The sequence below is a fragment of the Dermacentor variabilis genome, chromosome 1 (assembly GCF_050947875.1).
Source record: "Dermacentor variabilis isolate Ectoservices chromosome 1, ASM5094787v1, whole genome shotgun sequence".
In the NCBI taxonomy this organism is placed as follows: domain Eukaryota; kingdom Metazoa; phylum Arthropoda; class Arachnida; order Ixodida; family Ixodidae; genus Dermacentor; species Dermacentor variabilis.
This window is the reverse complement of record NC_134568.1, coordinates 76,072,869-76,086,156: the sequence shown is the minus strand read 5'-3', so window position 1 is coordinate 76,086,156 and position 13,288 is coordinate 76,072,869. Positions and strand designations below refer to the sequence as shown.

At 46.5% G+C, this 13,288-nt stretch overlaps 1 protein-coding gene across 2 annotated transcripts in view; it reads left to right on the top strand.

Moving 5' to 3' along the window:
• The window catches only part of LOC142579724 (uncharacterized), a 97,002-nt gene that overhangs the window by 48,640 nt on the left and 35,074 nt on the right, over nucleotides 1-13,288 (top strand). The gene's annotated exons all lie outside the window — the stretch shown is intronic.

The window sequence follows — 13,288 nt, the reverse complement described above, 5'->3', positions numbered from 1 at the left end:
CTGCTACTTTTCCCCCGTAGCCGGCTGTTACCACTCGAGCGCAAAGATATCTGCGCAAGACCAAGCAATTGCGCAAATGGTTGCCGCGAATGATACTTATTTAATGCGCCGTTTGGCGGGGTCCTTGTTCTGCGCCGTTACACCAGCTACCTCTCGCTTCACTCTGTATTTATCTCCCCAGAGAAATGCGTTCCGGTACTAACTCTCAGACTGATTCTGCTGCTTAAATGGCAATCCTGCTCTTGCGCTTTGTTATCTCTTTCATCCATACGTGCGAAATACGGTCACTCAGACTAAAAAGAAAAAAGGCACTCAGTTGGTAACCACTTTGACTGCGCAGTTCGAGGACTATGGCGGATATTTTCTTTTTTTCTTTCAAATACTTCCTCAAGTTGCATGCAGAAATGGTGCGTGCTGATGGGCCTATACATTCTCAAACCTGTTATTCTGTATTTGTGGGGCTGTGTACCTCACGCTCTAAGCATATTGCTTTTCTTGCATGTATCGAGCAGTTCATGAGCTAGAAAAAAAGAAAACAAGCCAAAACGCAGGGAGTTTTTTTTCTGGAACAGGTTATCGAAGAGACACTTAAAAATCAACTTGCCGTAAAGAAATGATGTCTCAATATTACCGCACGACAAACAGTCTATTACAGCCCCATGCAAGTTTTAACATCCCTTTCATATTTTATTCCTTGAGAGGCTTGTCAGCTGCGTTTACAAACAGGGCGCGATTATGGCCTGTATCTTTACGAAAACGCAAAGCCCTGTTGGCATGGGCATATGATTAAACTTTCACTACACAGTATTCGCCTGTGTACGTACGGTATTAAGTATTTTCTTTTGCTTTGCGAAAGAAAAAAAATTATATGCCAAAGCTGAAAAGCGGCCAAATTTAGTTTTCTACGTTATTCAAAGTTATTGCCCTGTGCACTAGAACACTCAAGAACCTTTCCCTCTGTAGATACTTTCGCGCTGTTAAATCAAGGACTATAAAGTAATTAACAAAGAGGACACCAATGTATTCTGAAATTTCTGAGCACGTAAACATGACCATGCTGCTAAATTGTGACTGCGCCTTCAAGGTCTCACGTTGCAGGCGGCATATTAGGAATTTTCGGTTTCCGACGCATGATGTTACTAGGAGGGCGACATTTTTGGTGTTTCTGATGTCAACAACGAAGCAATGAGCACCGAAGTGTACTTTTGCACATAGTATTTCTTGGCGCCCTAAGTACATCAACTTCGCAACAACTTTCAGATGTTCCATAGCACTAAGGTTAAGATATACCTTGCCATGTCTCCAGACGTTTGAGAAGGCTCCAGTTTTTTTGGCAGTATGCGTACAACGGTCTTTATGTTACGGCAGCAATCCTTCTTTCTCATTGTCATAAAAAAAAACAAAAAAACGTAAGTGTTATACGTACGATGTAAGTGCAATAAATGTAGGTGCAGATGAAACAAACAAAAAGGAAACCCGACAGAGATGGTCATTCGGTGCTTACTATGCACATTGCGAATTTAAAAAAAATGGCGTTAAATCCTTACGGTTTGATAATGAACGCATAGTTGAAACGTATTGTTGGTTAATAAAATGTAGAGAGATGCGACGCTCCAACACTAGATTTTTCTTGTCTATTTTTGTTTCACTGACCGTGCGTTTTATTTCTTGAGTACTAGAAGTCGGGTATACCAGCATATGACAAACCATCAAACAAGTAAAAATTAGTACAGAGCATTGTTGTGCGCAAGAACTTGTGCTGCAACAACAATTAAATTAACTTTCATCCCATTCCTCCGAGTTGTCAATCTCACAGCCAGGCCTATCCTCTTATATCTGTGCCTGTCGCTGGAGGAAGTGTCCGCATTTTGTACGGCAATTCTACATGTGTCAAGGTTTCGCAACCCAGTTAAGATGACCGGTAGTCAACGTGGTGTTAAACATACGCTTATAAGATGCTATTCAAGGTTTAGTTCCGAGCTTGTAATAAACATTATTTGCAAGATCTGGAATGCGCCTGCTTGCACGGATGCAAGAGGAAAGTTTTAGAGCAACAAAATTAGTGAGTTCAGTGAGAGTGGTTTTGCATCGCTGAGACCCGGCCATTTCGGAAAACAGTTTCTTTGCCGCGTGTTGCTACTTCGCATAATAGCTGTCCGTATTAATCTTACTGAATGAAGTTCATTAAAGGAAATATTCCAGTGCGCTTTAGCACGTTTTTGTCAATGCACACATTGTTGTTTTATGTTCCCGATAATGTAACATCTTAAAATGACGTACGGTGTGACAAATAGTTTAGCATTTAGCAGGTACAATGTCCCAAAAACTTAGTCGAAACATTTTTTTTTTTTTAGAATGTTTCAGCGGCACTGAAGCCGCGTCAGGGCGCTATCGATGTCACGAAGAGAATCGTTTTTCTTGGTCATCAGGAAAGAAAAACCAATCTTCATCGGGTATCTGGTCAACACACTGCAGCGGACTCCCGAGGAACTATCCGCCTATACTGGCTGGCAGCGCGCATCATCAGCGACGTCTGCCTAGGCTGGTCAGCCTTCTCCCTCTTAAATTGCTGTTGTTTGTCCTGTGAAGAAGACTTGCACTCGTTGACAGTAGTGTGGCAGACCTGTTGGACTGGCCCCGGAGTGTGCATTAGCAAAACAACGACGCTTGAAGATCCATCGCTCGCAAATCGTTTCTTGAATGGGCCTCCGCGGACTCCTCCTTTTTGCTCTCTCTCTCTCTCTCTCTTCTGTCTCGAAAGTTCTTGAAATTTTGCTTTTTGTCGCTGACTTGCTCTTCCGGCTGCATCCTGTTCAAAAAGCATTTTCGTCACAGGAACAGGATACACGCGTACGAAGCGCAAACAAATGTACGCTTTAAATGACGGTGCCTTCTCTCGGAACGCGAGGTTCTATTGTCTCCCTGGCTTACTTATTCTGCGCCCGTCCTGCCTCTTGCTTTTTCCTGGGCCGGACTCTCTACCTGTGTAGGCGTAATGATGTTAGTAAAAGCGAAGTAATTCAAACCAAGTGCCTCCCTACCCCAACCCCTCACCCCTACTTCCCCTCTTTTTCTTTCGACAGCATTCTTTCTTTTTTTTCTCTCTCTTCTGTGCGTTGCGCAGTGCTTAAACGGGCTCAGTCTCCGCACAGGTTCAACTCGATCGCTTCATCGAAAAAAGCGTTCCCGAGTTCCTGCTGGACGCTTGAGGAGAACGATTACATAATCTGAAGTATAGCAACTGACAGTGAGTCGATTGCCTTGTTGCGTTGCTTCAAGCCGTTTTGACGCTGCTAATGGGCCTCTTGCAAATGACGACGCCTGGTTGAAAAGCGAAGAACAGACAGTCGCCTACGCTCTGAAGTCTTGCGTCATGAAATGAGCTGCTATAGGCTCGCGGGACTTTTCCTAACCGTATGTGCTGAAACACGTCATTTGCCATGCGCCCGTTATGGACACTCTTGTCTAAGTTGGACTGAGATGCTGGTCCTTCTTTTCCGTAAAATTTATAGCTCGTCAGCGTTTCTAAAATGTCGCAACGCTACAACCTTCCTATCCGTTGAACACGATTTAAGTATAGCATCACAATGGGTGCGTTTTAAACTCGTAATTGACCATGTTGCACCCGTGAAGACAGTGATCGACCGCAGTGCTCAAAGCGCAGCTCATCGTGAACAGCTTTGCTATGGAATCTCCTGAAAGTAAGCGACAAGGCCATATACCTCTTTGCTTTCTAAGTGGCTTGTCACCGTACTGAGTTCTATATATGTACGCAGGTGGGTGGCGTTCAATGTGTTGCTGTTTTCGGTCCCTGACCCTAAGTATACCTACGTGCATGTACGTTTTGCAGAGTGTACACTCTACTACTCAAGCTGTGTTCGGCAGTATAGGAAACATCGCTTCAGCTCATCACCACGATTTCTTCGGTAGGATAACATCACAAAGTTCTTTATGATTCATCATGAGTAAAACACGGGGTACCGAATTCATGAAAGGTACTTGCTATTTTCAGGGAACTAAATACAAGTGGTCCTACCGCGCCGAATTAATACTAAAACGACGCCAGCTGGTATTCAAGAGGCAGTTATGCTAGAACGATGCATATAACAAAAGTCACCGTCCAATATTGACAGAACGTAGTATTAGGGATGGCGGTCAGCGAACTACAAGCAGCTTTTACGATGGATGTTTACTCGCCGTGATTGCTCAGAGGCTATGGTGTTGGGCTGCTGAGCACTATAGGTCACGGGATCGAATCCCGGCCACGGCGGCCGCATTTCGATGGGGGCGAAATGCGAAAACACCCGTGTACTTAGATTTAGGTGCACGTTAAAGAACCCCAGGTGGTCTAAATTTCCGCAGTCCCTCACTATAGCATGCGTCATAATCAGAAAGTGGTGTTGGCACGTAAACCCCCTAATTTATTTTTCACGATGGCTGTTTTGTGGATTCGAACTCTTGTTATTTGCGACGCCCACATTGCTAGTAATGGATTATCCCTTAAATACTCGACAATTCATTTTCAGAGATCAGCTGTTTCGAAGCTGCATGCGTAGGTTTTGCATGAGCTTTTCGGAGAAATACATCTTCGCCTTCACAAATGCTGGGAGCTTCGCATGCGTCGGCGAGCTCTTTGACCACAGGAAAAACATTGCGCAGCTGCACTGTACTAGTGCAGCCGCGTAATGAGGGCTGCACAGAGAAATGCACCACTTTGGGATTAAGCTCACAATTTTTTCGGTACATCGTGAATTACAGCAGTGAGGTGGCACAGCTGCATGACAGCTTTACTCTTATAGGCTCAGTTTGCACTGCAGTATACATCAGCACTCACGGGCTGATGTACACTGCAGTATGTATTTTCGGCACGTTCAGGAAATCTTACTGCTTTTGAATCAGATTACCCGCTGGTATCACCCCCCCCCCCCCCACCCACCCTTATTTATTAAAATTCATTTCTTGCTACTGCTTTCTTGTTTCACTCATTTCTTGTGATTATTTATCGCCATTTGATGGGTTCCAACAAAGTGGAGCATGCGTCGCATCTTGCACCTACCACGGCCTACATACGCGATTTTCGAAGCTGCCATTTCTTTTTCTCAAGTGCCCCCTTCGCCGATATTCCGTTTCCGTAAACCCCCCCTTATGTTCCCCCTCAGTTTTTCTGATGAGCTTCACTTACGCAAGCTGGAGCTGTCCGCAAGGCCAGCAGTTACGTCAGCGAGAGGGCGTGCGTACTACGGAGAGAGCCGCGTACAGTTCGCGTTGCCGCGCGTATTCGCTCGCACGCTGCACCCACGTTCCGCCGGCAACCTTATTTCCGCGAGCGCAGAGACAACAGCAAGCGGCGAGCACGCGCGCCGGCCTCGAGCCGCCGCTCCCGATCGGCAGCGGCTTTATACGCTGGCGGAGCGCCACACCTCCGCGGCACGCAATCGGTTCCCGCGTGCTGACGACCGGAAGGCGCATTCGCTGCGGTGTTCCGTTATTCACCGCGAGCTCCGCATTATAACTAATCTGATCGAGGCGCGGGTGTGGCGGCGGCGGCGCGGGCCGCAGTGGCAGCTCGTGCGGTGCGCCGCCGCGCGTGCCCTATCTGATAATCTCCGCGGTCGGCGGTGGCTCGTATACGCGTCACTAGAGCTGCGTCTGAATCGGCGTCCTCCTCTCCGCGTTTTCTCCCTTCGTCGTGGAGGAGGCGAAGAGGCTGCCTCCTGTTGCTGCCACCGCACCGAGCCCCGCTGGGTCGCCGGAGAACCGCGAACAACGTAAGCACGGCGGGCCACGGCCGCAAAACTCTGCCTGCGCGCACGTAATGCCTGCCGTGTTGCCGGTTGCTCAACGCGGCGTCCACTTTTCGCTAATATGTTCAGAGTGCGCGCTTTCTCCGCGCTACTGCCGCTGTACTTCCCGAACTGCGCGCGTGGCGTCCGGAAGCAACGAAAAATGTGGCTGTCGCGAAGTGGGCCTGCATGGTGTTCTTTCAGTAGGCGTAGGGCGCTGCATCATTACTGCTGCCGCTGCCTGCGGGTTTCCGCGTCGATTACACGCGCGTTTCACGATGGCGGCAGGCTGTCAAATAATTATCAGTCAGTCAGTCAGTCAGTCAGTCATAGAATCAATCAATCAATCAATCAATCAATCAATCAATTCAATAATTATCCTATTAATTACTTTAGTGTACATGTTGCAATTTACTAATTGTAGCCGGTAAGTTTGCAAAGCGTGTCCAAGAAATTAATTTCTAGAATGGCGCCAGTTTTGAGATATGCGCCATCAAAGTCGCTGTAAAAATGCACTGCTGTCCCACTTTTTTAAGCAAACGTTCTTCTTTGTACAGCAGTAATTAGAACGCCCATGTATTTCGTCCTACACTTTGGGAAATAATATATCGAAACTGTTTTCATCCAGGAAATTCATTTCAAGTGGATACGTCTTGCAAGCTCACCGGCTACAATTCGTAAATTGCAATTTGCGTCTAAAGTAATTAATTAAGGAGTTAATGAATCCGTGTTAATTAGGTGAATAGAATTATGTTATCTGCAACAGGCGATTTTTAAAAATTTAGTAAAACTTTAAAATGATCACTCTGTTGTTAGACCTATATGTATCTTGGTTAGACCTATCTTGGGCTCACATATCGGAACGCCGGCTACTCGGCCTGGCGCATATGGTTCAATTTCACGTTTTTATTCTTATTCGGGCGCTGTTCGTTGTCCATCCCTCGGCCTCTTCACTTTGATTCTGCCTCCGCTATAGACAATGAGCTCTTAAGCACTGCAAACCATCACAGCAGTTCACTACTTTTAGCTGGGTTATCCCATAGTGCTGCTATTTCAGTACGCCACAATGCTCGGAATCTATTAGCGTGGACTTCCTGCATGAACTAACTGTCGTTACTTGCCCTTTCTACCTGGTTAGCGCTTATGTGCTAATGATTTTCAGTTGCGCTTCGTGTTACATGAAAATGCCGTAATTAGAATATTATCTATTTTTATAACGTGCCGTCCAACGTGAATTTGTGTATGTATACTGCAGGGGCGTAGCCGGGGCGGGGGGGGGGGGGGGGGGGCTTATGGGGCTTCAGCCCCCCCTCCCCCCGAAATTTTTTCGTGCTGTCATGGCCCGCCGACTAACGCAACCCTCGGCGCCGGAAATCATGCTCGATTTTGTCTAGAGTGTCCTTTTCACTCTCGAAAAGACATTTCAGCGCGAACATTATGAAATTGGGCTGGAATTCACGGCAACGCCAATGCACCGGGAGTCACATCGTAACGCCCCCCTCCCCCCCCCCCCCCCCTCCCAAGGAGCTCCATCCGCGCACAGTTTTAAAGGCGTTTTGATGGCTAGCGGGCTTGTCACTGCATCTCGCGGAGGCCGCGGAATCTAGGAAGCGCTTGAATTTCAATTCTGAAACTTTGTAGATATAAAGTTCTCATAAACTTTTGATGCGAAAGGTGCATTGACATTTCCAAAGTCGTGCTTTAGATTTTAAATTCCGGAACTTTGCCGGTTTAATGTTGTTAAAAACATTTCACGCCAAAGGTGCATTAAGTTTTCTAAAGTCGTACGTCGGACCATACAATGAGACAGAGAAAATCAACACACTATCTGACAAGTTTGCGAAGTACGCAGCGCGGTCCGATGAGTCGAAGCGTTGTGGGGGTTCATTTGTGCCATTATGTCACAGAAAAGAATATCAACATGTTTTTCACCTGCGCCAAAGCATCCATGTCAAGACACTAAACCCAGCGAAGGTAACTACGTTCTCATTCATTTTTCGACTTTGACTTTTATTCGCGAGTACACATTTAGCCTCTTCACTTTTCTTGTTCTCGTTACCCGCGGGCTGCCAGAGCCAGCCAGAGCGCATGCGTTTTTCTCGTGTTGCCCCGGCCACCGCGCGGCACCACACTTCGGTGCGTATTCGTTTGTCTGACCGAGTGGCTTTTTGCCTGGCAGAGTTTTGGACGCTTTCTGTCTAGCAGACGAGTAAAAGAAACAATGGTTCCTCGCCACCATCACAGTGGGAACTCGACGGATACCAACGCGTTCGCTTGAGCGCAATCTGTCCGGGAAGTCCTGTCTCGCCGGTGTACGATGCCGAGGAGTATGCGTATGGTTCTCTGTGGGTCAAGCGTCTCACGTTTTCTTCGATATTCATTCGGTAGCCACATGAGGTGCTCAAAGTGGGCATTCGATTGTGGCCAACATGCTTTCCTTCGCGTCTTTTTTTTTTTCATTTCGGTGCCTGCGCCCCACAAAGGAAAGAAAGACATTGTTGCGGCGCAGCGAATTGCCGCATGGTGAAAGTTCGATTTTGTTACTTCTTTTGCGGAGGATAAAGGACCACGGGTCGCTTCAGTTGCCGGGTACTCTTATTATATTTTTGCGATAGCAGTTATATGGAAACTCCAGGCGCATTCCTGCCGTCGCCGTCGAACTCATGTTCTCTATGAAGTTAAAAGGCGCTAACATCGCGACCGCGCTCGTCATGTTGCATGTGCGAGTGAAAGCGAAATGGGGGGAAGGGGGGTCTGCATAGGTGAGCCGACGATGGTTGCTCAGTCTTGTGTGTGCAAGGGAGAAAATCGGGGAGGAAGCGCGCCGCCTTCCGTCGCGCGCGATACATCGGGGGATTGGAGGGAGGGGGGGCGGTGATCTTTGAATCTGTGGTTGCGTAACATGTTTATTTGCCTTGGTTGACGCATCATATATAGTGACTTTTGCTTAGATACGTAGATTTACTGGATAGTTATACGTATATTTAAATATCTTATTGCGAGGTTTTGTGTATATGTGCAGTGAACTTTGTTTCCAGTTACACATTTTTGTCATTTATCAAGGTGTATCTTCGCATTTGTGTATTCCATTGTATCTTCGTATTTCTAATTTACGAAGGCGAGTCAAATGAAAGTGAGACAACCCGCCCCGCGCAATAATGGTTCGGTTGATTATTTTCGAGGCATGCGCGTAGCACATACGCATCTCATTTACAAGTGACATGCAGAGGTGAGGTTAAATGTTCTTTAATGCTCTCATACACTGGGTTGAACATGGTTGCGTCACCTAATGGACATTCCGAAGTTGAACGGTGGGGTGTCGTGAGGTTCGTGACAGAGGAAGATGTTTCCTAAAAAGAAATTAGTTGCCGTATGGCTGCCGTGTACGTTGAACATTGCATTTCATTGGCCACTGTAAATCGTTGGAGCAAACGGTTCAAAGAAGGACGGGAAAGTTGCGAGGACGATCCAAGACCGGGCCATAGGCACCGTGCAATCACCTCCAACACAATTGCAAAGGCTGGTTAGAAAAGAGCGGATGATAACCATCGAAGAATTGGCATGGCGTGTGAACATCAGTCACGGTTCGGGTCCCACCATAATTCACGAACATCTCGGTTATCAGCTCTTGTGTGCGCAATGGATGTCCAAGATTTTGAACCACCGCCAGAAGATAGAGAAGTTCGGCGCTGCCTTTACTCATCTAATCCGGTATCATGATGAGGGTGACGCCTTTTTGTCTGCAATTGTGACCAGGGACGAATCATGATGCCACTACTACGAGCCTGAAACACGACGGCAAAGCTTACTGTGGAAACATTTGAATTCACTACCCCTAAGGAAAGCAAATGCCGTCATTTCTGCCGGAAAGGTGTTGTTGACTTCTTTTTTTCGATCGTCAGGGGCCATTATTCATCGAATTTGCTAAGCCTGCAGAGACTATCAATCGTTTCCCATGTTATGAAACGTTGGATCGGCTGCGTGTCGCAATCAAGAACAAACACCGTGGAAAATTGAGGAATGAGGTCATCCTGCTCCACGACAATGCCCGTCCCCACGTCGCTGGTGTGGTTAATACAAAACTGGCAAAGTTCAAGTGGGAAACGCTGCAACATCCGCCATACAGCCCAGACCTATCGGCTTGCGACTTCCACATTTCGGAGCATCAAAAAAAAAAAAAAACAGCTCAAGGGAACCATATTCGTGTCGGACAATGACGTGAAGTAGTCAGATACATTTTGAAGCAACAACCCAAGGAGGTTTATTAGAATCACGATACTAGTTAGTCAGTGGGACAAATGTCTAAATGCTCATCGAGGCTACTTTTAAATAAAGTACCCTGTTTGTTATATATTCGCATTGGCTCACTTTCATTTCCCTCGCCCTCATACAATTTGCAGAACTCCTCGTCACCATTTAGCCTCTCTACCTGCGGACAGACCACACACATCTTTCAGCCAAACGATAACTGCATATGATGAATCATTGCGAGCTGGTTTCACTCCGGCTGCGGGACCTTCGATCCCTCCATGGTGCCTCGCTCAGCCAAAAATCAACCTCGCAATACCTGGTATCTCCAAAAAAGCTGATCTGTCATCACCAGTCTGTAGACAGCTCACGCTACTATATTTGTACGAGAACTACCGTGACTCTACGCATATTTACACTGATGGATCTGTCCTTCCAAGTAGCTCCGCGGCGGCAATCGTCATACCAGCGAAAGCTACAACAATCAAATTTAAGACGACCCACGCAACAACATCGACGGTAGCAGAACTAGCAGCGCTCTTTACTGCCCTTCATCACATTGGTGATGAACCGCCACACAAGTGGACAATATTCTGCGATTCGAAGGCGGCACTGCAGTCTCTACTGTCACCTTTACGACGCGGACCGCACGAACAATATTCCATATTACAGAGACGTTACACCATACAAGTGATGCAGGCCATGAAATAACCTTCCAGTGGCTTCCAAGTCACTGCGGGATTATCGGCAATGAACGGGCCGATCAAGGTGCCTGCTCAGGTACCACGTCCCAGTACCACGTCCCAGTTCCTCTTTCTAGAACTGACGCGGCACGGAAGCTCCGCCTACTAGCTCGGCAGTGCACCGCGTCGCAATGAAATGAGCCACATTTAAGAAATACGCGACTGTACTCACTTGATCCACTGTACTGATCACTGTACTCACACACTAAGTCTTCGAGCGCCATCACAGCTTCGCCGTAGAGACGCCGCGCTTTTATATCGACTTTGGTTGGGCGTTGCCTTTACCAAAGCCTATGCATTCCGCATAGGGATGGCCGACACCCCAACCTGTGACCACTGCGGCCATGAAGAATCAATTGGCCACATTTTGTGCGCCTGCCCGCAGTACAGTCCACAGAGGGCATGCCTTCGCCACGAACTTGACCAGATGGACGACCAACCGCTATCCGAAAAAAGAATTCTACAACATCGAAAGGACCTACCGTCACAGAAGAAGGCCGTGCAAGCGCTATTGCGCTTTTTGCGATCTACCGGCCTGTGTGAACGAATTTAACTGGAACGCCTTTTGTGTGTGTGTCTCCATGTGTGCGCGTTCCTTTTCTTCTCCCCCCCCCCTTTTTTTATAGCGTTTTCCTCTCTGTCATCTTTCTAATCCCTATCCCCCATCCCCAGTGTAGGGTAGCAAACCGGAGACTCATATCTGGTTAACCTCCCTGCCTTTTCTCTTCATTCTCTCTCTCTCTCTATCTGCTTTCTATATAATCTCTCTGCTGAGACTATAATTTTGGTGCAATTACTCACAATACACGACCAGTGACAGCTGCTTCTGCACAACACACTGGAACCAGCGCCATTGAGATTTTTCCCTGGTCGTTGCATATGTACAAAAATGTAAACAAGCTTCTTGAATGACAGAGACAGAGAGAGAGAGAGAGAGAGAGAGAGAGATGCAACTGAGAGAAAGGCAGGGAGGCTTATAAAGTTTTATAAAAATATTTGTCCTCAACTTGTTTATTTCATGGCCTTTACATTTTTCATATCAGCGCCATACACTGCTTTGTTGGTTTGAAACTGATATAGTTCTAAAGTTCGTGTGATATTTGCTTTACGTATTAAATATACAGAAAACATGGTAGGATTGATATCAGTTATTTCCGGCACAATTTTTCAGACATACGTGTATATTCTCTTATGAACAAATACACATTTTACTCGTCTTTACAGTGCGTAGCGTTCAAGAATTCGTTTGCAGCATCTTTGGAAATGGCAACGCACTTATAATTATTGTTTAATGTATTTGATCCCTGGACAACTTCTATAAGGAGGAGACCGAGCTGCAAAGTGAGCCCCCCCCCCCCCCCCCCGAACGAAATTTCTGGCTACGCCACTGGTATACTGCACTGGAAAAAATAATAAACACGTTGTTAATTAACAGTAGACATTAGCATTTAGCGTTATTATTATAATGTACTATTCATGGCACGGGTCTTCAGAAGCCACTTAATGCATTCGAGGTGACACCAGAATTTACAATCCACGTGCTAGTGCTTCAGAACGAGCACTGCTACAGAACCTCCATGTTTTCGTCGTGGCTCGAAGCGGTCTCCCAGAGAGGTTTCGACTCCAGTAGCCAGATTCTGACCATATTAGAAGATTTAAATCAGCGTGCTAGGAGGTTTCCGAAGCACCAACCGCTATGAGATTGAAGACGACGGGTTTATTGCGTCACAATGGTATGAAGTTGTCGTCATTAAGACGAAAGTCGGTGTTGTCTTGTATCTTGTTCTCGTGTCCCTGAACTTCTAAGGCAGTAAATTCTCCGATGTCGTTAGCTAAGCTTGGTCATCAAACGCGTTTTTTTTTTTCGTTGCCCCGTTTGTGCTCACATAATGTGAGGACAAAAGAGGTAAAGTAAATGAATACTCCGTAACGGTCATAATCTCCTTTTGGTCTCTTTAGTAGTAAGGCCTATGTGTTACCTTGCTTTTGAATATTCCGATCTCCTGGCATGTACGTCACTCAAGAATTACACAGCAATGTAAATTAACGAGTGTCGCTGTGGCAGACTGCACCCTGTGACATCGATAGCCCCTATGGCTGAGGGAAAATTACAGTTGAGACAGCTTAAACTATTTGGCAATGTGTTTACCGACCAAACCAGCAAGCAACTTTTGTTGCCTGTAGCTGTGACCACGGCCATCCGCGAAAGTCACCTATGCAGCTTTAATTAATGCTGTTTCTGTCTCCTCTCTCGTTTCGTGCTTTCGCACGCACGTTGGTCAAGAAAAAAAAAAAATAATTTCAGTCTTGTCACTCAGTCGCACGGAGAGTGCGGATAATTCTTGATTCTTTATTTAGTACGTTTAAGTGATCCGTGCACCCAGCTACACCTCCGGCTTGCACTTTGCGATAGAGGAAACTCGAAAGCACTGTCGCGGCATTATGACTGGCAGGTCAATAGAAAGTACGCTGAACATTTAGAACTCCTGCAATCTATACTGATCGAAGAACGTC